Source organism: Molossus molossus, unplaced genomic scaffold, assembly GCF_014108415.1.
Source record: "Molossus molossus isolate mMolMol1 unplaced genomic scaffold, mMolMol1.p scaffold_m16_p_11, whole genome shotgun sequence".
Classification (NCBI taxonomy): domain Eukaryota; kingdom Metazoa; phylum Chordata; class Mammalia; order Chiroptera; family Molossidae; genus Molossus; species Molossus molossus.
In genome coordinates this window covers 41,369,215-41,395,710 of record NW_023425346.1, presented here as the reverse complement: position 1 = coordinate 41,395,710, position 26,496 = coordinate 41,369,215, and the positions used below count along the sequence as shown (strand labels likewise).

The 26,496-nt window shown below is 37.9% G+C and overlaps 1 protein-coding gene across 15 annotated transcripts in view; it reads left to right on the top strand.

Annotated features, from left to right (window-relative positions):
* BAZ2B (bromodomain adjacent to zinc finger domain 2B) overlaps positions 1–26,496 on the top strand; it is a 373,027-nt gene that overhangs the window by 147,889 nt on the left and 198,642 nt on the right. For all 15 annotated transcript variants that reach the window (XM_036254456.1, XM_036254458.1, XM_036254457.1 and 12 more), the window contains exon 5: positions 19,199–19,241. The gene's annotated coding sequence lies outside the window, so the exon portion shown is untranslated. The remainder of the gene's footprint in view (positions 1–19,198; positions 19,242–26,496) is intronic.

The following is a 26,496-nucleotide window of genomic DNA, read 5'->3' as shown; positions in this document are numbered from 1 at the left end:
GAAGCTGTCTGCCGACCCCTTCCCCTTGAGTTAATTCACCACCATACAAATTCTAGAGTTTTGGGAACTCTGTGCTGGAAACCAGGGACAAAGACCAAATATTTATTTTTTTATTATGCCACAAGCATCTATTATATCTTAGACAAAACCATTGCTTTTACAGAATTTGGAGTCTAGTGAAGAGACAATTAATAAAAAATGTTCTAACAATATAAGTTATTTAGAAATAGAGATAATCACAGCATTTTTTAAAAGATTACCTCACTTAGCCAGGCTGCAAGGAGTGCTGAGAGTTGGAATGGGGGTTGGAGGGCAGATGACAGATTAGAAAGTTACTTTTTGCCTAGCAAATGGAAAGGAGATAGAAAAAGGATAAGACATGCCCTGGGGCTATAAATGACAGGAAAAGGTGGGGTCATTCTCACTTCTGGGTGACAGGGGACATTTTCATACTGAGTATAGAAGTCCCTGACCTAAGGTGGTTTGACTTAATGATTTTCAAAATTTTTACAATATTGTGAGAGATATATGCATTCAGTTCAAACTGTACTTCAAATTTTAAAGTTTGATTTTTTTTTTTTCTCCTAGCCTAACAACATGGGAAAGAATACTCTTAATGCTGGGCTGTTGCAGCTTCCAGTCAGGGATCACAGGGATATAAACACAGTTTATCCTAGCTGATGTGGCTCAGTGGTTGAGCATGGACCTGTGCACCAAGAGGTCACCGGTTCGATTCTCGGTCAGGGCACATGCCCAGATTGTGAGCCAAATCCCCAGTGGGTGGCATGCAGTAAGTGCCGAACACTTGATGTTGTCTCTCAGCAAGGTTTCTATCTCTCCCTTCCTCTCTCTCTAAAAATTAATAAAGAAAAAAAAGATACAGACCTTAGTCTAATAGATGTACGTTAAAAACTTACTGTGTGTCCGAAACTACACAGGCTTATTATTTTACTGTGAAGCATTTTCTGTACCTTAATGCATTGACCTAGCTTCTTTGGATTAAAGTAGGCTACAACAGGAAAACAACAACAACAACAACAACAACAACAAAAAATCTTGACTGTATTTATTGCATTAGACAATTTTGCCCAACTGTAGGCTAAAGTAAGTGTTCTGAACACAGTTAAGATATGCTAGGCTAAGCTATGGTATTTGCTAAGTTAACTGTATTGAATACATTTTCAATTTAGATTATCTTCAAATTACAGTGGTTTATAGGGACATACTCCCATCATAAGTTTATTGTACTTTTTTTATCTCTTGCCCTTTTCTACACAGTGAAATTTCATTAAAATACTAGAATGAAATTGTCTTTCTATAGTTAAATTGGTTTCTAACTAAGCAAGAACATTTTAAGTTTGGAATTTTAAACCCAAGATTAGAATCTTTATTTTCCACATACTGATATTTCACCTAAGGGGAAGGTGAGGCACAGATAAGATATACAACTTAGTTTAACAGATGTGTATTGAAAACCTGCTGTATATCAGAACCTATACAAGGCTTCTTATTTTACTGTGAAAAAATTTCTGTATCTTAATGCATTGACTTAGTTTCTTTGGATTAAGGTAAACTACAACAGCAAAAAAAACTCTCTCAGAATTACTGAAAATGATGAAATTCTTATTTATAGATTTTCTAATATTATGACAAAAGCAATTTAAAAAGTAAAATAATTTTTAAATTTTGAGTCAAAAAAATTTTATCATGAAAAATTTAAATATATATACATATATATACACACACACACACACACACACACACACACCTTTTTTTTTCCTTTATTGATTTTAGGGAGAGAGGAAGGAAGAGGGAAAGAGAGATAGAAACATCCATGAGCCCTGGCCGGTTTGGCTCAGCGGTTAGAGCGTTGGCCTGCGGTCCAGAGAGACCCGGGTTCGGTTCCCGCTAAGGGCACGTACCTCGGTTGCAGTTTGTCCCCGGCCCTGGTTGGGTTGTGCAGGTGGCAGCCACCTGATGTGTACCTTTCACATTGATGTTTCTCTCTTTCTCTCTCTTCCTCTCTCCCGCTCCCTTCCACTCTATCTGAACAAAAAATGAAAAATGTCCTCGGGTGAGAATAAAAAAAAAAAAAACATCGATGAGAGAGAACATCAATTGGCCACCTCCTGCATGTCCCCCACTGGGGATCTGTCCCACAACCTGGGCATGTGTCCTGACCGGAAATCGAACCGGCAACCTCTTGGTGCAAGGGTCGATGCTCAACCACTGAGCCACACCGGCTGGACTATACTTTTGTTTTTTAAAATCTTAAATCTACCAACTTTGAAATATAGCAGACATATTCACATATTTTTATGCTATTTCTGCTTAATATTAGAAAACTTACTGAAGTGAGTAATTTCAGAAGTACAGCATTAAATCAGAACATATGTGTGTGTGTGTGTGTATGTATATTTTAATTTTGTTCCTTTATTGATTTTAGAGAGAGGGGAAGGGAGAGGGAGAGAGAGATAGAAACATTGATGAGCGAGAACATCAACTGGCCGCCTCCTGCATGCCCCACACTGGGGATTTGGCCCACAACCTGGGCATGTGTCTTGACTGGGAATCGAACTGGTGACCTTTTGGTGCATGGGTTGACGCTCAACCACTGAGCCACACCGGCCAGATTAAATCAGTAGATTTTTATTGAATCTTCTTTGCTTATTTTATTTAGTATGTGATAGGAAAAGGAAGAACACAGTGTGCATGTTTTGCAATATGTTGGTTATTATTTGGATTGCTCCAAAAACAATCACTGTTTCATTCTGAATTACTCACTTCACAATATTTTTAGAAACTGAAGACAGCTGTTTTCTTTGAAATATTCCAGTTTTTATGCTTGTTTAATTCACTAGCAATTTGAGAACAAGAATCTATTTTTCATTTAAATCATTTTTGTTTTGAGAATAAGGCTGGGTGGCATTAATATGTAATGGTTATGTATCATTGATAATACTACATATATATATATAGAAATTATAAGTTAAGACATAATTTGTGAAGGAACAGATGGCATATGTTGTTATTGGCTAATGCTGCCTGCACATCACTAGGTAGAACAGAGATCATGCCAGGTAATATTAGGGGATAGGTCATGGAAACCCTCATATATGAAAAAAATAGTACAGTTGTCCCTTGCCTCTTCACGCTTTGACTTTCAAGGCTTCACTCTATCGCGGTTTTTTCAAATATATTCATTAAAAAGTTGATCCAGACAGTGAAAATGATACAGTGCTCTTGGTTGTCTGAGTCAGTTATACACCCCTGTATTACAATTACAATTAAAATTACTGCCCTAGCCGGTTTGGCTCAGCAGTTAGAGCATTGGCCCGCGGTCCAGAGTGATCTGGGTTCGATTCCTGTTAAGGGCACGTACCTCAGTTGCAGTTTGTCTCCGGCCCCAGTTGGGGTTGTGTGGGTGGCAGCCAGTCAGTGTGTGTCTCTCACATTGATGTTTCTCTCTCTCTCTTCCTCCCTCTCTCCCTCTCGCTCTATCTGAAGATGACTGCAAAAGTGTCCTCGGGTGAGGATAAAATAAAATTACTGTACGTATGGACTGTAGGCCTATATATTTGAGCACCCCAGGAATCCTTCAATGCCAGGTGCAACCATTAGAGTGGAATGGATTAACCGCGATAAAGGAGGGACGACTGTAAATGGTATAATACAATTCACTTATTATAACTAACAAATTACAATTATATCTAATAAAGCTTACCTTACCAAGTGATTAAGCTTAGCAACTTTTCATGATCTTATTTTCTCCTCCCAGCAAATTCAGTATTATCTTTGTTTCAAATTCCTTGCTCTTAAGAATCACAATCAGAAAACTGAGAAGTGTTCTTTTCACATAATTTTTGCTGCTGATTGAATCTGATTAACTAGCTTGATGATCAGCATCTTCTATTTCTAGCACTTTAAAGAAAAATTTTGCCTGTTCAGACCAGAGTAATCCAGGCACTGGCCTATCATTGGCCACTATGGATAGAATCAAACTAGCATTGCCTTTAACACTCTGAAAAAGAGAGCTTTAAAAAAATTTTTTTTATTCTCACCCAAGGACACTTTTGCATTTATCTTCAGATAGAGCAGGAGGGAGAGTGGGAGGAAGAGAGACACATAGACTGGTTGCCACCCACATGACCCCAGCCAGGCCGGAGACAAACTGCAACCAAGGTACATGCCCTTAGTGGGAACTGAGCACAGGACTCTCTGGTTTGTGGGCTGACGCTCTAACCCCTGAGCCAAACCAGGGCTGAAAAAGAGAGCTTTTAATTTTTTTTAAGCAGTTCAGTCTGTATGAAGAACTCAGTGAGCATGCAAATATATAATTTTACCTTATTATGCTTTAATCCATTTATTTTATTAGTTTGTTTTACAGTGCTGCAAACTTTTTAATCCCTACTTCTTTTTCTGATTACTTGAAGATTGCCAGTTTTTGCTGAATGTTAAAACAGTATGCCGCTTTATAGATATCAAGTGTTCTTTTACTGGGCAATACATCACATGGTGAGAAGGAAGAGAATTTATAGGCAGTGCAAGGATTTAGTATTGTAGTATTATACAATGGAATGGAGATGTGTTTTCTGCCTCAAAGTAGTTTTTTTTTGGTTAATCCTCACGCAAGGATATTTTTCCTTTTTTTTTAGATAGAGTAGGAGAGAGGGAGGTGTAGAGAGAGAGAGAGACAGACAGACAATGATATAAGCAAGACACATCCTTTAGTTGCCTCCCACCATGGCCCCAAGGATCAAACCTGCAACCCAGGTATGTACTCTTAACCAGGAACCAAACCTGCGACCCCTCGGTCTGTGGGCAGATGCTCTAACTGCTAAGCCAAACCAGCCAGGGCAACCTCAACGTAGTTTTGATCTGCCCTGGCCAGTTTGGCTCAGCAGTTAGAGTGCTGGCCTGCGGTCCAGAGAGACCTGGGTTTGGTTCCCGCTAAGGGCACATACCTCAGTTGCAGTTTGTCCCCAGCCCTGGTTGGTCGTGCAGGTGGCAGCCACTCGATGTGTCCCTTTCATGTTGATATTTCTCTCTCTCTCTCTGTTCCTCTCTCTTCCTCCCACTCTACCTGAACAAAAAATGGAAAAATGTCCTTGGGTGAGAAAAAAAAAAAATGTGGTTTTGATCTGCCACCTTCATTTGTACAAATTATAATCTAATAAATTTTGTCACTCTTAATCTGAAAACTGGTAACAGATGACAATCATTAAAAATTCACTGTGAACAAAATAATAAATAACCCAATTAAAGAACAGACAAAGATTTGAATATTTCTCCAAAGAAGATATACAAATGGCAATAAGCACATGAAAATCTGCTGAACATCATAGCCATAAGGAAATGCAAATCAAAACCACAATGAGATAGCTACTAGACTGACTATAAAAAACAATAATGGAAAATAACAAGTCTTAGAGAGAATGTGAAAAATTGGAAATTTTGTGGGAATATTGTATGAAGTCATTTTGGAAAATTTTGGATGTTAAACTTTTGGGTCATAAGCTATCATATGACTCAAAACTTCCATTTCTATTGTGTATCTGAAAGAACTGAAAATTTATACCACACATAAACTTGTACATGAATGTTCATAGTGTTATTCATAATAGCTAAAAAGTGTAAACAGGTGAAATGTCTAATAACTGAAGAATGGATAAATGTGCATGCAATTGAATATTATTATTTATTTATTTATTTTTTATCCTCACTCGAGGACATTTTTCCATTTTTCAGATAGAGCGGGAGGGAGAGAGAGGAAGAGAGAGAGAGAGAGAAACATCGACGTGAAGGGACACATCGAGTGGCTGCCACCCGCACGACCAACCAGGGCCGGGGACAAACTGCAACCGAGGTACGTGCCCTTAGCGGGAACCGAACCGGGTCTCTCTGTACCGCAGGCCGATGCTCCAACCGCTGAGCCAAACCAGCCAGGGCTGCAATTGAATATTATTAAACCATAAAAAAGAATGAAGTACTGTTACATGTTACAATATGGATCAATTTTGAAAACATTATGCTAAGTCAAAGAAGGCACACACAAAAGGTCACATATTATATGATTCTATTTGTACAAAATGCCCAGAATAGGCCAGTTCATAGAGACAGAAATAGATTAGTGGTTGCCAGGTGCTGGAAGGGAGAGTGGGGAGGAGAATGGGTGATGACTGCTTAACTGGCGTGGCGATTCTTGTTGGAGTGATGAAAATGTTCTGGAATTGGAGAGTGGTATGATCGTTGCACAGCATTGTGAATGTACTAAAACCACTGAATTGTATACTTTCAAATGGTGAATTTTATCTCAATTTAAAAAATTTATAGTGATTTTTAACATTATAACATTTTGGGGAGGAATATCTGAAACACATAGAATACTGCTTTGGATATTTCATATCTGATCCTTGAATTAAAGTTATGTGTGATATACTCTAACCATATGGTTTTAGCAAATGAAATCCGCTTAGTTAGCATGCCATTGACCAGCCTCTGAGAGATGTTAAAGAAATAGTCCTTCAAAACTCATTATTTTGCTTATTGATGGAATACTTTTGACAATTCAATAGGATGACTTTCCTTAGGTCTCAGTAACAAATAGAGCAGTGCTTTCCTTTAAGAAAGTGATTCATGTGAATAATATAAACAAACAAAAGCTGCAAACAACAGTCATTTCTTCTTTGCTCTGGTTATCAGGAAACCCGGATATATATATTTGGTCCCCCAGTAACAAAGGGTACAGGGTCTTGTGCTATGCATTTTTGAAACTAACCTTATTCTTGGCCTGATATTATTTTCCTCACTCTCACTTTTTATTGTTTTTGTATATTATGTACCTTAGTATATTAGCTTACATGTTATTTTAGAACAGGACAGGGTATAAAGATATACAGGGGATAAAGGATCTTATTATTAAAAAGCTTAAAATGCATATGTGCTTGAGTAACTTGTATAAATTAATTTACATTAATATGTAGTCTGTTGTCTTTATGACTTTCAAATTCTTTTTTAACTATCTAATTTTTAACTCTTTAAGGGAGGCAAGGGAACATGGTAGAAGTAATAAGCAGAGAGAAGGGAACTCTGGAAATGACGAAGATTTATGTACATGATTAGTATGTGAATTACTTTGTGTTTGGAGTAGAGTGATGAGTTATAGAAGAGTGGGGTTCTGGAAGTCCAAAAGTGAAAATGTGTCACTACAGAGGAGGGACATGGGAAAGTTCAGTGGAGATGTGATTTATTTATTTATTTATTTATTTATTTATTTATTTATTTATATTTTTGTTAATCCTTACCTGAAGATATTTTTCTATTTTTAGATAGAGTTGAAGGGAAGTAGGAAAAGAGAGAGACAGACAGAGAGAGAAAGAGAGAGAGAGAGATTGATGTGAGAGAGACACTTCGATTGGTTGCCTTCTACATGCCCCTTACCAGGGTTGGAGATCGAACCTGCAACCCAGGTACATGCCCTTGACCAGGAATCGAACCCACAACCCTTCAGTCTGAGGGTTGACACTCTAACCGCAGGACCAAACTGGCCAGGGCTGGAGATGTTTTTTTTTTTAATTGCTGGTTTTGCTCTTTTTCTAATGTTGATCCTATTTAAGTCCCATTGTGCATAATGAAGTAAAAGCTGTTTATGGTATTATTTTTACACTGTGCAGCTGCATATGTGTGTAGCTTAGAAGGACATTGCCATCACATCATAAAATATGTCAGCACTGCTTTGCATAATTTTAACATGGCAGCCTCTATTATAACATAATATTGTTTCTAAATGATTTTTAATTTAATTATCTACATGTGGCATTTTCCCCTATGATTTTCAATATAGTATTCATATAATCCTTAAATTACTTACATGTCTTATATTTATTATCTTCGCATTTCTAGCAGCAAGGTCAGATTTATGCATTTATTAGATGCTTAGTAATAATTGATTTTGCTTCTGTAATTTTCTCCATAAGTCTTTTCCTTCTCTAGATCATCTCATCAGCATATAAACATGCTGTACAATTCCCCCATTTTAATACGAAGACCTTGCAAGACCCCTCATTCCCCTCCAGCTCTACAGTACCATTTCTCTACAATCCTTATAGCAAAACTCCTTCTAAGAGTTGTTCATATATATGGCTTCTATGTCCTCATTGCTCTTTTTGTGGTTTACTTATCCTATTCATGCTTTCCTCTTTACCACTCCCCTAACAACATTCTTATCTTGGGCACCAGTGAAATTTATCTTGATAAATTCAATGGTCATTTCTCAGCCCTAAGGTTAAGTGTTTTCCCAGTAGTAATTGTCATAGTTGATCATATCATCTTTCCTGAAACTCTTCACTTGGGTACTTGTCTTTGCCAAAAACAAATTCTTGATTTCTTAATCCAGTCACTGCCACCGCTTTCTAACTTGTTTCTGCTTCAGTGCCTCCATCTCATTTTAGCAGCATCATTCACCTAATTGATGGATCCAAAATCTTGGAGTCATCATTGACTAATGATGCTTTTTTCTCTTATTTAGTCCATCAGCAACCAAATATCCAACCACTTTTTATCACCAGCATGGTTACAATGATAGTCATCTCTTGTTTCCACCTGAATTACTATAGTTGTTTTCTAAACTGGTTTCTGTACTTTGTTTAAACCTTCCTCATTCCCAAGATTATTCTGTAGACAGTGACTAGAGTGTCTTTTTTAATCAGAACACATCACTTCCTTAGCGAAAGTATCACATATACTTAGGACTTTCAACACAGTTGGAATAACACCCAAATTGCGTATTATTAATTTCCAGGTGCTCCATGATCTGTGCCTGTCTAACTCTTCTACCACTGTTTTCTAACTTATTGTGCAACTTATTGTCATTTTTTCCCCTTAAATCCTCACCCGAGGATATTTTCCCAGCTATCTTCAGATAGAGTATGAGGGGGAGAGAGAGAGAGAAAGAAAGAGAAACATGGATGTGAGAGAGACACTTTGATTGGTTGCCTCCCGCACAACCCTGCCCAGGGCTGGGGACCAAACTGAAACTGAGGTATGTGCCCTTGACCGGAATCAAACCTGTGACTCTTTGGTCCACAGGCGGTCGCTTTAACTGCTGAGCCAAACTGGCCAGGGCATTCTTGTCATTTTTTGAAAACACTAAGCCTTTCCACCTCGGGGCATTGACATTTGCTTTTATTCTGTGTCTGACATGTTCCTTCTTACTTCATTCTTGGTCTTGGGACAGTTATCTTCTCTGAGAGGCCTTCGTTGCTATCATTTCATCTTCTTACCCTTCTTTGTAGTACTTAACACTATGAGAAGGGATAAAATTTTTGTACATTTTTATTGTTTTGTTAGGCCTCCACTATTTCTACATAATTTCTGTGAATTAGAACTGTCTTTTTTACAGCTGTATATCCAGATCTAGCATGGTGCCTGCCACATAGAAGACACTTCATAGTTTCTGAATGAACAAATTAATTGTTTAATTTGGTTAATGTTTTATGAGTGAATTAGTGGATGAAAAAAATTTAATGTTGGTTTATAATTTATACTTGGATTTTCACACTAGTTTAAATTTTTTATTGTAGTGAAATATACATAACATTAAATTTAATTATTTTAACCATTTTAAAGTATACAGTTCAGTAGCATTAAGTACATTCACATTGTACTTTTTCATTTTCCAAAATTAAAACTCTGTACCCATAAAACAATAACTCCCCATTCTCTCCTCCCTCAGTCCTTGGCAAACACAATTCTACTTTCTGTTTTATGAATTTGACTACTTAAGGTGCCTCATATCACAATATAAGAGTCATATTGTATTTGTCCTCTGTGACTGATTATCTTAGTTTGTTCAGGCTGCTATAACAAAAGATCACAGGCTAGGTGGCTTATAAACAACAGAACTTTATTTCTCGCAGTTCTGGAGGCTGGAAGTCTGAGATGAAGGAACTGACAGATTTGATGTGTGGTTAGAGCCCACTTTCTGGTTCATAGATGGTGGAAGGGGCAAGCAGTTTGCTATAGCTTCACATGGTGGAAGGGGCGAGCAGTTCTCTGGGATCTCTTTTATAGAGGCATTAATCACATTCAAGAGGGCTCTGCCTCATGACCTACTCAACCCCAAAGGCCCTCCCTCCAAATATCATCACATTGGGGATTAGACTTTAACATATGAATTATGGAGCAAAGGACACAAACATTCAGTCTATAGCACATATTTATTTCATTTAGCATAGTGCCTTTACGATTTATCCATATTGCTTTAAGTGTTTTTAAGTGGCATTTTTTTCATCAGGTATATAGCAATTAATTGTATCTATGTCTTGCACTTCTCTTTCATCTGTGCATCACAAAAAATTTTATAAGCATAGGTAATTAAACTTCACACCATCCCTGTGAAATAGATAATTATGGTATGGCAAACTGAAGTACTAAGATATTGCCTAAGGAACGTAATGAATATATGCTGAAATTCTGAATGAGGACCAGCGTTATGTAGTCCCTTGTTGAAAGTATTAGACTAGATTTCTTCTTTATGATGAAATTATTGAGAATTCTAAGAAAAACAAAAGAGCAGTAATAATATTTAATATCCCTAAATATCTCTAGTAAAGTTCTTTTAATAGAAAAGAATAAAATATATATAATTTTAAACCCAGTATTTGTTAAATTAGTGATGGCAACTTTAGTTATTGGATCTACCTAAATATTTTTTTCACTGTGTATTGTTAGACTGTTTAATTGCCTCACCATTCTTCATAGCCATAGTCTGAATTGAATCTTTGAAGGTTTGGATTGGAATAGTTTCATTTCATTCTTTTAGTTATGGTACACGAAACCTTTATAAAAGCATGAGCTTATGTTTGTCTTGATTGCTGGCTTGTTCAAGTGAGGTGGTTTTTTATTTATTTTTTAACTTATCTTTACTGTTGAATGTATTACAGATACCCCCCCCTTTTTTCCCCATTGACCCCCTCCTTTCCGATCCCACCCGCCCCCTGCCTTCCCCACACTGTTGTCTGTGTCCATTGGTTATGCATACATGCATAGAAGTTCTTTGGTTTATCTCTTCCCGCCCTCCCTCTGCCCTTCCCTTTGAGGTTCATCAGTCTAACAACCAATTTGTATTTCTTAATTCCTTCATCTTTTTCACCCATCCTCCCAGCCCCCTCCCATCTGGTAAGCAACAAAAAGTTCTCTGCATCTATGAGTCTGTTTCTGTTCTGCTTGCTCATTTTGTTTGTAGATTCAATTGTTGATAGATATGTATTAATTGTCATTTTATTGTTTATATTTTTGTTCTTCTCCTTCAAGAAGACCCTTCAACATTTCTTATAATACTGGTTTGGTGGTGATGAACTCCTTTAGCTTTTTCTTGTCTGGGAAACTCTTTATATTTCCATCAATTCTAAATAACAGCTTTGCAGGATAGAGTGATCTTGGTTGTAGGTCCTTCCTTGCTTTTCATCACTTTAAATATTTCTTGCCACCTTCTTCTGGCCTGCAAAGCTTCTTTTGAGAAATAGGCTGACAGTCTAATGGGAACTCCTTTGTAGGTAACAAAGTGCTTTTCTCTTGCTGCTTTTAAGATTCTCTCTTTGACCTTAACCTTTGTCATTTTGATGATGATGTTGGTGTGGGCCTCTCTGGGTTTATCTCATTTGGGACTCTCTGTGCTTCCTGGACTTGTATGTCTGTTTTATTCACCAAATTAGGGAAGTTTTCTGTCATTGTTTTTTCAAATAGGTTTGCAATTTCTTGCTCTCTCTCTTCTCCTTCTGGCACATCCATGATACAAATGTTGGCACGCTTGAAGTTGTCCCAGAAGCTCCTTACATTATCCTCATTTTTTTTTGGATTCTTTTTTCTTTTTGCTGTTCTGATTGGGTATTTTTTGCTTCTTTATATTCCAAATCTATGGTTTGCTTCTTGACTTTACTTACTCTACTATTGATTCCCTGTAAATTATTCTTTTTTTTTTTTTTTAATCCTCACCCGAGGACATTTTTCCACTTTTTGCTCAGATGGAGTGGGAGAGAGAGAGAGAAACATCATTGTGAAAGGGACACATCAAGTGGTTGCCACCCGCATGACCCAACCAGGACCGGGGACAAACTGCAACTGAGGTACGTGCCCTTAGCGGGAACTGAACCTGAGTCTCTTTGGACTGCAGGACTCCAAACCGGCCAGGGCTGTAATTTATTCTTTATTTCAGTTAGTACATCCTTCATTTCTGACTGGTCCTTTTTCATGTTCTTGATGTTCTCACTAAGTTCCTTCGAGGTCTCCTTAAGTTCCCTGAATGTCTCACCAAGTTCATCGAGCATCCTTATGATCAGTGTTTTCAACTCTGCATCTGATTGATTGCTTATCTCCATTTTGTTTAGTTCTTTTCCTGTCGTTTTGTTCTTTTTTTCAATTTTCTTTGTCTCCTCATTTTAGTTGCTTCTCTGTGTTTGGTTCTATGTATTAGGTAGAGTTGTTATGTCTCCTAGGCTTCATAGGGTGGCCTATTGTTGTAGGTGTCCTGTAGGATCTAGTAGCACAGCCTCCCTGATCACCCCGGCTGAGCCCTCGAGGTGCACCCCTAGTGTGGACTGTACACCCTTTTGTTATCATTGAGTCTTGATTGCTGTTGGCACGTCAGTGGGAGGGATTTACTCAGGCTGATGAGCTGTAAGGACTGGCTGTGCCCACTGACCACTGGCCTCTAACCACCTTGGAGAATCAGCTGTGTAGGGGCCCACCACACAGACCAGAACTTACTTCATTAGGACTCTGGTACCCACTGAGTCCACTCATTGAGTGTGTCACTTGTGGAGGTTGTTGGGTGGTGGTGCTTAGATGTGGTCTGAAGCTGTCCACTGGGTGTGCTGGCTCTGGGGCAAGGTCAGCCACTGCCTGTGTTCTATCCAGGGCCACCAGGCATAAGCTACAAAGGGATCTGCCGTTGGCTGCTGCTTGTGCTGGGCCTGAAGGTGCCCAGGAAAAGCCAAGTAATGAACCAAGGCTGGGTGTTTCTAGTGCCAGGCCTAGGGCCACTTAACAAGAGGTGTGGTGCTCAGTGACACCAGATGCTGCTTGTTTGAGAGATTTGGGGAAAATCTGAAGCAGAATCCAAGACAGGCCAATCCTATGGTAAAGCCCTGGGTGAAAGTTAGATGGTGCAGGACCTGAGGGAATCACCAGGGTGGGGCAAACAGTGTGAGCCAGGCTGCTGGAGGTTCAGATGTGGCACCAGTCTGCTGCCCCAGGGAAGGGCTCAACAAAGGAACAAAGGCCTCTGCCAGCAAGACTGTCAGAGAGAAAACTCCCTTTCTAGCCTTCTTCCTGAGGCCACACAACTCAGTTCTTCCCTGTAAGTCTCTGGTGCCTTTCAAGCTGCTTCCCCCAAGCTGGAGCCTGGAGGGTACAAGTCTGTGCATGGGCCCTTTAAGAGGAAGTGCCTGGGGATCCAGTGTCCTCACCTCCCTCAGCCTCTCCTGGTGTTTCCAGCCAGAAGTTGTGGGGACTTCTCTTCCTGGCACTGGAACCCTGAGCTGGGTTCCTGGGGTGGAACGGGAACCCCTCACTTCTCAGGGAGGGCCTTCCCAGCCGAGGTATCCCCCTTATTTTTATCCACCACACATGGGTGTGGGACCACCTCGCGCCTCTGCCCCTCCTGTGCCTCTCCTACCAGTTTCCATGCGGCTTCTTCTTTAATTTAGTAATTGTAGGACTTCCATTCAGTGGATGTCAGGCAGTTCTGCAGAATGATTGTTCTGTAGTTTAGTTGTAATTTTGATGTGGTTGTGGTTGGAGGTGATACTGCGTTTATCAATGCCACCATCTTGACCAGAAGTCCCATGAGGTGGTTTTTTTAAAAGGCAGTCTCATGGGTGTCAAACTATCAATTGATGTGGCATTTGTTGACAGGACTAAGATGGACTTTCATTTTGATAAAAACTAAGATTTCCTCATAATTTATATTCAGATATATTTCAGGTTAGTTAATATTTCTGCCCTGGCTGGTTTGGCTCAGCAGTTAGAGCCTCGGCCTGCAGTCCCGAGAGACCCGGGTTCGGTTCCCACTAAGGGCACGTACCTCGGTTGCAGTTTGTCCCCGGCCCTGGTTGGGTCCTGTGGGTGGCAGCTACTCGATGTGTCCCTTTCATGTCGATGTTTCTCTCTCTCTCTCTCTCTCTCTCTCTCTCTCTCTCCCCCTCTCTCTCTCTCTCTCTCTCTCTCTCCCCTTCCCTCCCTCCCTTCCTCCCACTCATAGAGCAAAAAATGGAAAAATGTCCTTGGGTGAGGATGTAAAAAATATATATATATATTTTCTAAAAGCTTTACTTCTCTATGTTGCTGCAATTTGAATTGAATTCCCTACAGAACTTATAGTTGGAGAAATTATATGCAGCTACAACAGCATATAACTTTTCTCAAATGGAGGTCTTTATTATATTACTTCACCCAAAGATTAGTTCATTGTTGGATATTGTGTATATATTAACCCCAAGATTGTTTCAACACGTGTTGATTGTGCTACCACTTTCTTCCTCTACTGGATGCCCATTTATGGCTCTATGAACTTACTGAGTAAAGATTTTGAGAAGTGCTATTTTGTGTTGAAAGAATAGGCTTATAAAATTTGGAAAAACACACAGCTTATAGATACTTAAATTTTTAAAACAATTCATCAACTCTAATAGCCATTTTTCTTTGTTTGCATTTTTTTTTTTTTTTAATCCTCAGCCAAGGATATTTTTCCATTTATTTTCAGACAGTGGGCGGGAGGTTGAGAGGGAGGGAGGGAGGGAGAAAGAGAGAGAAAGAAAGAGAGAGAGAGATCGATTCTAGAGACACACATCGACTAGTTGCCTCCCACGCGACCCTGACCATGGCTGGGGACCGAACCCCAACTGAGGTATGTGCCTTTAACCAGAATTGAACCCATGACTCTTTGGTCCTTGGGCTGACGTTCTAACCACTGAGCCAAACTGGCCAGGGCTTGCATGGTTTTTATTGTCAACAGAATATGAAGTTAACCATCTGAACTCTAGCTAAACGTCATGTTGTAAGGCTTCTGTTATTTGTCTAAAATTTTTGTGAGTTTACCTATGGGAGTTATCTCTTCTAGAGAAGTTTCAGTCACACAGAACAATAAGGACAAGTGGTGCAAATGAAGAATATGATAAATTTTGAGGGAATGATGGTTTTTTGCAGTAAGGATAGTGAAATTTTATAAGAAATGTGAAGTCATTGACAATACAAGTGTTTTTTAAGTGCCATCTGTTAATATTTTGTTTTACCTGAAATAGTACTACTAACAATGAATTGTTTGGTTGAAGAGAGTAGTATGGAGAGGTGGCAAAAAGTTAGGATCCTGGTAAATCATCTCTTTAAATTTTTTTTTTTTTTTTTAATCGTCACCTGAGGACATTTTTGCATTTATCTTCAGTTAGAGCAGGAGGGAGAGAGGGAGGAGGAGAAAGAGAGAAACATCGATGTGAGAGAGACACATTGACTGGTTGCCACTCACATGACCCCAACCAGGGCTGGGGACAAACTGCAACTGATGTACGTGCCCTTAGTTGGAACCGAACCCAGGACTCTCTGGTCTGCGGGCCGACGCTGTAACTGCTGAGCCAAACCAGCCAGGGCAATCATCTTCTTAAGGTTTTAATTAATTAATTAATTTATTTATTTGAAAGAGAGAGAGATAGAAACATCGATGAGAGAGAACATTGCTTGGCCACCTCCTGCATGCCCCCCACTGGGGATTTGGCCCACAACCTGGGCATGTGTCCTGACTGGGAATCGAACCGGCGACCTCTTGGTGCATGGGTTGATGCTCAACCACTGAGCCACGCAGGCTGGACTCTTTAAGGTTTTAAAAGTCTTTGTTTTCGCCCTGGCCAGTTTGGCTCAGCGGTTAGAGCGTCGGCCTGCGGTCCGGAGAGACCCGGGTTCGGTTCCTGCTAAGGGCACGTACCTCGGTTGCAGTTTGTCCCCGGCCCTGGTTGGTCGTGCGGGTGGCAGCCACTCGATGTGTCCCTTCACATCGATGTTTCTCTCTCTCTCTCCCTTCCTCTCTCTCCCTCCCACTCTATCTGTACAAAAAATGGAAAAATATCCTCGGGTGAGGACAAAAAAAAAAAAAAAGTCTTTGTTTTCTTTTCCTCCCCTCTTTCTTCCTCCCTCCCTCCCTCCTCTCTCTGTCTCTTTATTTCTTTTTGCTTTTGGTTTTGTTTAGTACTTAAGGCAAGCACTCTTATGGGAAAGCTCACTTTGTTTTAGTTTGTGATATGACAAATTAGTGGTTTTAAAATGAGAACCGGTCATTTGCTTTATTTCTAGATTTCTTTTGGGAAGCTGTTGAATCATTACTTTTTTACTGATTTACTAAGTATTTGAATATCTCTGGTGTAGATAATGGACTTATGCTTATGTTTTATTTATTTATTTATTTTTATTTTTTGTTGTTAATACTCACCCAGGGATATTTTTCCATTGCTTTTTTTGGTTTGTTTTTAGAGTGGAAGGGGGGAGAGAGAGAGAAAGAAACATTAATTTGAGAGAGACCCATCAATTTGTTGCCTCCTGCACGACACCAACTGGGGTGCGGGATTGAACCGAAATGCAGATATGTGCCCTTGACTGGGAACCGAACTCATAACCCTTAGGTTCACAGGCCAAGGCTCCAACTAAACTGGCCAGGATGAGAATAATGTATTTTATCTATGTAGCCTTCTGATCTGATTTGATACAGTGGGGGCATGGGTAATTCAGAGAGAGTAAATTTCCAGGCTTATCTTCCCTGACCCCTGATGTGTATAGAGGAGTCAGGGGAGATAAGACTGGAAACTTAAAAATTTAAAGCTAACATATTCTCTTCCATACAAATCTTTCCTCTTTTGCCTTCAATCAGTACATTTTCTCTTTCTCTATTTCTTGAACTTAAACAAAACACTATACACACTTCTCTTGCTCCCCATGAGCCTTATTTATAGATATCCTCCATTTTTTGGGGGATAAGTATTTCCCCCTCTATGTTCCTTTCCTTGGTGAACACATCCAGACTTTTAGCTTGAATTGTACTTTTTTAAATGACTGGTTTTAAATCTGGAACTGTTCTAAAGTGCGATTCCTACCTGCTGTTGGGAAACATCTTCATTTGAGTAGCCTGTGGTAACCTCTGAGGTAATCTTTCATTATCTCCTGTCCTTGTTCCTATACTTAGTTTAGCATCAAGTCCTCTTGTTTCTACATTTTAGATGTATCTTGGGTTTCCCATTGCCTCTGCATTTCCTCATCTTCAGTATCCAGACCCTCATTATCTCACACCTGTAATGTACCCGCTTTTACACCACCCCTGCCTTGCCTTTTTTAAAAGTTTCCTAAACTTTTCCTGCAGTGACTTTTTAAAATGTGTAAGTTGTTATGGCATATTTTCCTTAATAAAGCTGTACAAAATTTTACTTATACATCCCTCTGGGCATAGTGCTAGATGCAGCAGGAAATTGCTAAGTTATTATTCACTTATTCATGTAGCAGCTATTTATTGAGTAGTTATTGGGTTTTAGGTACTGTAATAGTGTTCCAGTTATCTTTTCTCATGGAGCTTGCAGCCAACAATGTTCTCTGGTGGTATAGGAAGGCTTCTCATGGTAGGTATTGTGGATTTTACCCTAAGTAATGGGTAAGCCATTGAACAGTTTTGGATTAGAGAGTGATGTAAACGGATATATTTGTCAGAGTTAAGAATAGAAGAAAGGAAACTATAATGGTAATAAAGGAGAGCAATATCTTGAATTAGTGAGGTAACAAGTAGTAATAAATGTTTTTGAGTTCTGGACAGAGTGAAGAAAATTCATTGGCAGGATGGATTGCATGAAAGGTGTTATATGAAATAGGAACCAAGGAGCCCGGCTGGTGTGGCTCAGTGGTGGTGCGTCGACCCATACACTGAGAGGTCACCATTTTGATTCCTGGTCAGGGAGCATGCCCAGCTTGTGGGCCCAATCTCCTGTTGAGGGGCATGTAGGGGTGGCCAATTGATGTTCTTTCTCATCAATGTCTCTCTCTCCCTCTCCCTTCCTCTGTCTCTAAAATCAATAAAGAAAAATTATTTAAAAAGAAACCAAGGAAAACTCAGTTCTTTGTGTTTTCACAAGTCATGTATCCATCCTTTCTATCATCTATTTTCCCCTGAGTATATAATAAGAAATAGCTCTTTTCTGTTTATTTGAAGGAATTGTTAGGAGGATCTAATGAAATAATACATGACAGCTCATTTTGAATCGTAAAACATTGTAATATTGTGTTACTTTTTAATTTTTTATTCCTTCTTTATTGATTTTAGAGAGAGAGGAAGGGAGAAGGAGAGAGAGAAACATTGATGAGAGAGAACATTGATTGGCCTCCTCCTGCATGCCCCCTACTGGGGATTTGGCTCACAACCTGGGCATATGCCCTGACTAGGAATTGAACTGGTGACCTCTTGATGCATGGGTCAGCGCTGAACCACTGGACCACACCGTCTGGGCTTGTATTACTTTTGAACACTAAACAGTTTAAAGCTTACCTTAAGTCATACCAGTTAATTTAGAAATTTCTAAAAGCTTAGATTTTATAGGAATAAGAACTCTAAAGCATATATAGCTTGGGAAATACTTTAACTTATAACTTCACTTGGGTTTATAGAGTATAGTTTCTTCCCCATTATATTTTCAATTTTTAAAAGTTTTGTCACTATTCATAAAGATTACTAGGAGTCAGTTTTTTCTATTAATTGATAATAAGTAGATTAGAATCCAGCCATAAACTGAGCTGCTAATCTAATAATAGGGGAAAAGGTATAAACAATACCTGTCTTTTGTTTGTAGTATATTTAAGACACTGTAATTATCTTCTTGTAAATATTTGAAAACAAATAAAAAAAAACCAAATGTCTCATCATTCATTTACTAACATAGTATGCTAACCCTGGGTGTTGCTCATTATAAACAAAATGTATCTAGCATACAACAGTAAATAAAGTTCAAGTATTTTATGTTTATTTGTGTTGTGCTAATTGTACCTTTCTTGACAACTTTATATTTGTTTAAATATTACTCATGACATAAAGAAAGACAAATTCTAAACAAACTTTTTAATTTATGAAATTACTGACTCAAGTATGATTCAGCTGAATTCTGTTTCTGCTTTCTTATTGCAGATTTCTCAACAGTGATGTTACAAGATTGACTTCATTGATCACAGTAAGACCAAAATGATAATTAAGCTTTTAAGGATGTTTTGTTTTCTCTGAAAATGAAAATTGAGTTAGAAAATATTTATAATGTTAAATTATGGTTATTTTTTTTGATAGCCAGTTGAATGTATATAGTTTCAATGAATCACAACTCACATTTATAGGTGTTAAATACTTTCTTTTGTTTTAATCCTCACCCTAGGATATTTTTCCATTTATCTTCAGACAGAGTAGGAAGGGGAGAGAAGAGATAGAGAGAGAGAAACATGGACGTGAGAGAGACACATCGATGGGTTGCCTGCCTCATGACCTAGACCAGGGCTGGGACCAACCAAAACCAAGGTACATGCTCTTGACCAGAATTGAACCTGCGGCCCTTTGGTTCCCGGACCGATGCTCTAACTGCAGAGCTAAACTGGCCAGGGCATTAGTTATTAAATACTTTTAATATATAATTTTATTTGAGAGAGAGGAATTAAGAGATAGAAACATTGATATGAGAGAGAAACATTGATCAGTGGCCTCCTGCACACCCGCTACTGGGGATCGAGCCTGAAACTGGGCATGTGCCCTATCTGGGAATTGAACCGGGACCTCTTAGTTCACGAGACTCAGTCCACTGAACCATATTGGCTGGGCTTATATACTTTTAAAATACTGCTTTCAATGATTTAAAAACATTTAAAATGAAAATTACTTTTAATTTATAACTGAAATTATATTAATATATTTTAGTGTGAATCATAATCTGAACATCATCTTTTTTAAGTTTTTGTTTTTACTAAAAAATGACAAAACATTTTTGATTCCACATTAGGAAACAAATTACAAAAACGAGGTTATTTAATATTGTAAACTTATTAAGGCAAGACTGAAACCAGCCTTGAAAAGATTATCTGGTTTCTTATTTAAAATTTTTATTGATACTTCAGTGATTTATAAAAAGTCTTCCAAATATGGAGTGTTGTTGAAAAAGATTAGTTCTCTTAAGTTACTGATACTTTTCCTTTTTAATTTTAAAGTGTTAATTTCTACTATGTATAAGGAAATATATTAAAGAAACACTTTATCTAAGGTCTTGGTCCACCTTATTATAAAATTCTAACTAGTAAATTCTCAATTATAGTAATGAGACTTTATAGCATTTTTGAAAAATCTTTTTAAATAACAGACATAAATTTTGAGTAAATTATTTACTAAGTAAATCTGCTTTAATCCTGATTTAGTTGTTTATTAAGTATAGAAAGCAGTACTTGTCACAAATGTAAATTATGTATGGATGATTTTTGTATTTATGTTTTAAAATGTTTTGAAAACCTGTTCATTTGTTAAATCTAACATTTTTTTACAAGTCAAAGAGATATTTTATTGTATTTTTAAAGGCTTTTTCATCGTCATTGAGTCTATAAATGTTGATGGTATGTTCATTTTCCTAAGGGAGTATTTTAGCTATGTCGGATTTGTAGTTCTTTGCTTGTTTGCTTTTTCTTAATCAGTAGTTATTGTCCTGATAGTTTACAACTAAATATTAATATATTTATATAGCAGCATTTTGTTTAGCATCTAGTGCTTTTACAATCAAGGAAGTTTAAAATTAGTAGTAGATGGAAAAGGTGTGTGTTTGTGTTTTAATTTATAAATGCTGACTCTCGTAGTCCATTTTTAGGGTAATATTTACAGAGTATTTAATTGCAGCTGTTCTAAATTCAAGACTTTCAGAAAGAGAGGTGGTGTTCAGTGTTATCAGATGTTAAATAACTTAAAGACTAAGAAGTATTCACTTGAGAGGTTCATAAGTGACTGAGAGTAGAAACTCTTACTTTGTAATAATGTCAGGGTCATGAGGCTTTCTCTAACCTCCTGAGTGAAGAAGAGAAGGGTAGATTTCCACACTGATTTAAGTTGAGGGTGCTATTGAGAGGGTAGTTCAAGTGTTGACCATGGGGCTGGCATAAAGTGAGGTCAGGAAAAGGCTGCTATATTTAGAGAAAATGGAAAGATTAAGGAACTAATCAGAGGTAGAGAAGCTGATGAAATGAGATGATCAAGTAAGAGCGAACAGGGTAGGATGTTGTGGTTAGAGAGAGGGTATTATAGATTGTTTCAGTGATGACACTGTAGTGAGTGATTATATTTTATATAATGTGCACCTTATATATTTTTTTCTCAGAAATTCTTGGAACTCAATATAATTTCTGTGTTGTTGTTTTTTTGGTATGTGACCCTAGCGGGAACCAAACCCAGGACGCTCTGGTCCGCAGGCCAACGCTCCCTAACTGGCCAGGGCCATAATTTCTGTTTTTTTACCTCTATGTTACAATCCACAGAAATGTCAAAATATTCTAACTAATCTTTCTTCTTCCTGGCCATCATTAATTCCATTGAAATCTATATATGATCCTCAGTTTAATCTTATTAAAACTGGTGAACATTTTTTTATTTCTCTCCTTGAAGATGTTTAATGACTTCTCATTCTCTACAAGATCAAATACAGACTATCTAACTTGGTATTCAAAATCCTTAATCAGTTTAGGTCTAACATATTCCCCAGCTAAATATCCTATTATCAAGATAAAGGACTCTAAACTGTACCCAATGTAGACTACATACTCCACCTTGAATGTACATTCTGGCTCCATACTTGCATTCATGTCATTCCCTTTTTTAGAAAATTCTTTTTTCTTTTTTTTTTTTTATCCTCACCTGAGGACACTTTTTCGTTTTTTGCTCAGATAGAGTGGGAGGGAGAGAGAGGAGGAGAGAGAGAAACATCGACGTGAAAGAGACACATCGAGTGGCTGCCACCTGCACGACCAACCAGGGCCGGGGACAAACTGCAACCGAGGTACATGCCCTTAGCGGGAACCGAACCCGGGTCTCTCTGGACCGCAGGCCGACACTCTAACCGCTGAGCCAAACCAGCCAGGGCTCTTTTTTCTTTTTAGGCTAGTATTTCTTATGATGAAATCAGACCTCCTTTCTAATGCCCTGTCCATATGTAATCATCCCTCTGAGGCCTTCCCTAATCAACCTAATTGAAAGTGATTCTCACTCTCTAGTAGTTTGGTAATGCTTAATTTTTATTATTCCTATTTAATTGATGACAATGACATGTATGTTCTTGTATTTTGCATATTTTAATATGTATTTGCCAATTTTACTTAGTAAATAAGGATCAAGCAGATGTTTTCTAGTAATCATAAATACCCCAGAAAGAGCTAAATTAATTATCATCTTTAGTTTTCTTACATTAAAATTGAAATAAGGGTATTAATACATGAAGATTCAAAATTGAACCATTGGGTAACAGAGTGGATAGGAAAAGCATAGGTTTTAGAACCAGAGAGAGCTTAAGTATGGATGCCATATACTCTTTGTGCCTCAGTATCTTCACCTATAAAATGACATATTACATTTTTTAAAAAGAATTGACTGTAAGCTCCAGCAAGGAGGCTAATTAGATCTATTGACTTAATGTGCTTTTATTTGGGGTAAGGGGTCCAAGACCTCACTAGAGTGCCAGAATGAACTTGAGAAGAGCTTAGGTTGTGCTATATTTCCCTTATAGGACAGGTGAGAAAACCAAGGTCTAGGGAGTTTGAAAGGAAATAATATGTATAATGGTAAAAAACATGAACTAGGGTCAGAAAAACCTTTAAAGTTAGTGCTCTGATATTTATATAGCTATTGTGATCTTGAGTAAATTACATAGGCTGTTTTCTCCGCTCTAAAGAAGAGATAATACAGTTATCTGAGGAGTGTTGTGAATATTTGATGAAATAATGCTTATAAAGCACAGCACAGAGGGTGATATATACTAAGTTCTCTGACCCTTCATCATCATCATCATCATCATCATCATCATCATCATCATCATCATAGTTTGAGATCTTAGCCTAACCCTGGTTTTGCTTAGCCTAACCCTGGTTTTGCTTTATCCCATTATAATTTTTACTATTCTGTTTTGTTTATCACCTCTTACTTGATTAAAAATCTCTGAACACCTCTGTCAATCCATCTTCAATCTATGATGGCATTTTAATTATTTTTCAAAGACTTTTTATCCTTTGATTTAGAACAAAAAAGTCTAAGTGAAAATAAATTCAACCACATATTATCTACTCAGCAACAAAAATATTAGAAGCATAATCTGTTATGGTCTTAAGAAGCTGTACTTGACAGAGTGCCCTGGCAAAGGAATCTAAATTTATCTTAAAAAACACAGGTTCTGGGTGAATATTTCTTTAAAGCAATGGGTAATTCAGTCATGAAATAAATGGGAAAAAAAAAATACCTGTATCTCTAAACAGCTTATAGGAAGTATATAAAAAAAGTCATAGATTTTTCTTTTCAAGTCTTCTCAAATCCTATCTTTTCTGAGAGTATTCATGCAGTTTCACTTACATACAAGTTTTTAAAATTTTTTTCCCCCTTTATTGATTCTAGAGAGAGAGGAGGTGAGAGGGAGAGAGAGATAGAAACATCATTGAGAAAGAACATGGATTGGCCGCCTCCTGCATGCCCCACACCGGGGATCGTGTCCACAATCTGGGCATGTGTCCCGACTGGGAATCAAACTGGCAAGGTGCATGGGTCGACTTTCAGCCACTGACATACAGTTTTGTTTATATGTACTTTTATTAACACAATGGCTATATTTTATTTTTAAATATCCCTATTTAATATTTTATTATACATTTAATAATCTGTTACAAAGCAGCTTTTAAAATAATTAGATGGCTTTTTCTATTTTTATTAAAATTCCTTTTGTCCTCTTGGTAATTTTATTATGTATATTACTTAAATTTTATAGAGATTAATCTCTACCAATAGAAACATTTAACTTAATAATTGAAATTTAGAAGGTGTTAGTATTTAATTTTCCAAAGTGCACACTAGTGGACATATTAGTGTTATATAGTAAACTTAAAATGTCAGGTAACTATGACAGAAAAGATGTAACCATGTGTGCCAATGACTGATCATTGTCCCCTAATGCCAATTTTCCTCCTCTACTAATTTTTCTCCCAGCATATCACTACCTGGAATAAAAATATCACTTCCCAGATTCCCTTGCATCCAATTTTGGCACACAGAAGTACTGTGTGCAACTTGCAGACAGTATCCTTAATGGAAGCAGGTACACTTTCTCTTTTCTCTCCTTTTCTCCTTGCTGGCTGGAATATGGATGTCATAACTGGACAATGAGTAGAAATCACAAGAATGGGCAAGGCAATGAGATAAAAAGTCTCTAATAACTTCAGGATATCACTCTGCCCACACTGGCCTGTCTACATCTGGACATTTTTTTTTATGATTTTTATTTATTGATTTTAGACACAATGCGGGCGGGGGGGGGGGGATTTGTTGTTCCACTTATTTATGCATTCATTGTTTGCTTTTGTATGTGCCCTGACTGGGAGCAAACCCACAACCTTGGCCTATCAGGATAGTGCTCCAGGCAGGGCAACACCTGAAATTCTTTAAGTGACAAAGATAAACTTCTGTCTTGTAAGCCACTGTGTTTTGCACTTTCTGTCACTCGTGGCCAAAACTAATCCTAATACACCAAGATAATTTGACAAAGAAAGTTTATGCCATTGTTAAAATGTCTTTGATTTTATTACATGTCATTTATTTTTCTTGAGTTTGCTGTCACCTTTGATGGTTTGATTTTAGAAGACTGGAAAAGGGAATGATTTATTTTTGTCTGGGAGAGGAGACTAGGGAAAACTTTATAGAGAAGGAGACATCTGGGCTATATTTTTGAAGTATGAATTAGAAGATAATTCAGAAAGAGGAAACAGTCATATACATCAGAAAGGACATTTGTTCAGGGATATTTAAATATTTTAGTCCAATATTGTTAAAATGTAAAATTTGAGAAAGTAAGTGAGCCAGAAGTTCACATGTTATAGGAATTTATAAGCCAAGAAGTTTGGTAAGTTCTAGATACTTATTGAAGGGTTCTTTGAAATTAAACATTTTATTATTATTTTTGGTGGTGTTTTTTTTTTAATCATTGCTGGAAAGTATTGTCCATTTATCTTCAGACAGAGTTGGAAAGAAGGGGTGGGGGTGGGGGGGGGAGAGAGAAACATCGATGTGAGAGAGACACATCAACTGGCCACCTCCTGCATGACCCCAACCAGGGCCGAGGACCGAACCCCAGCCAAGGCTTGTACCCTTGACCAGAATCAAACCCCCTACTCTTTGATCCAAGGACCGATGCTCTAAACACTGAGCCACACTGGCCAGGGCTATTTATGGTTTTTTAATTAAATATTTACAAATATATTTATACAACCCGGCCAGTGTGGCTCAGTGGTTGAGCATCGACCCATGCACTATGAGGTCGCTGGTTCAATTCCCGGTCAGGGCACATGCCCAGGTTATGGGCCTGATCCCCAGTGGGGTCATGCAGGAAGCAGCCAGTTGATGTTCTGTCTCATCAATGTTTCCATCTCTCTCTCCCTCTCCCTTCCTCTGTCTCTAATATATCAATAAAGAAAAATATATATATATATACATATATATATTTATACATAGTGTTGAGGAAGGAAGAACAAAACTAATATTTATTCATTGCTTTTTAAGATGTTTAGCGTTTTCTCTTTGAGCCTTTAACAATTGTAGAAGTCATATTATTATATTTTACAGATGACTAAACTGAGACTTAGAAAGGTCAAGTGTTTCCCAATGTGTTCCTATTGCTAATTAAGTCATTATTTGGAAAGTACAAAAATCAACCATTTTCAGAACAAGTCTGGTATGTATTATCTGACCTTTATTTTTCTACTTTTCTAATACCAAAAGTAAAGTTATACTCAAATTTAAAACATCAGAAAACATAGTAACAGTGATCAAGCCAGAAGTACAGCATACCTTGGAGGTATTGTGGGTCTATTTCCAAACCATTTCAATATCATGAGTCATGCGAATTTTTTGGTTTCCCAATGCATATAAAAGTTATGTTTAGCCCTGGCCGGTTTGGCTCAGCGATTGGAGCGTTGGCCTGTGGTCCAGAGAGACGTGGGTTTGGTTCCTGCTAAGGGCATGTTCCTCGGTTGCAGTTTGTCCCTGGTTGGGTCGTGCGGGCGGCAGCCACTCAGTGTGTCCCTTTCACATCGATGTTTCTCTCTCTCTCTCTCCTTCCCACTCTATCTGAACAAAAAATGGAGGAATGTCCTCGGGTGAGAATTAAAAAAAAAAAGTTATGTTTACATTATACTGTAGTCTGTTAAGTGCACAGTAGTATTATG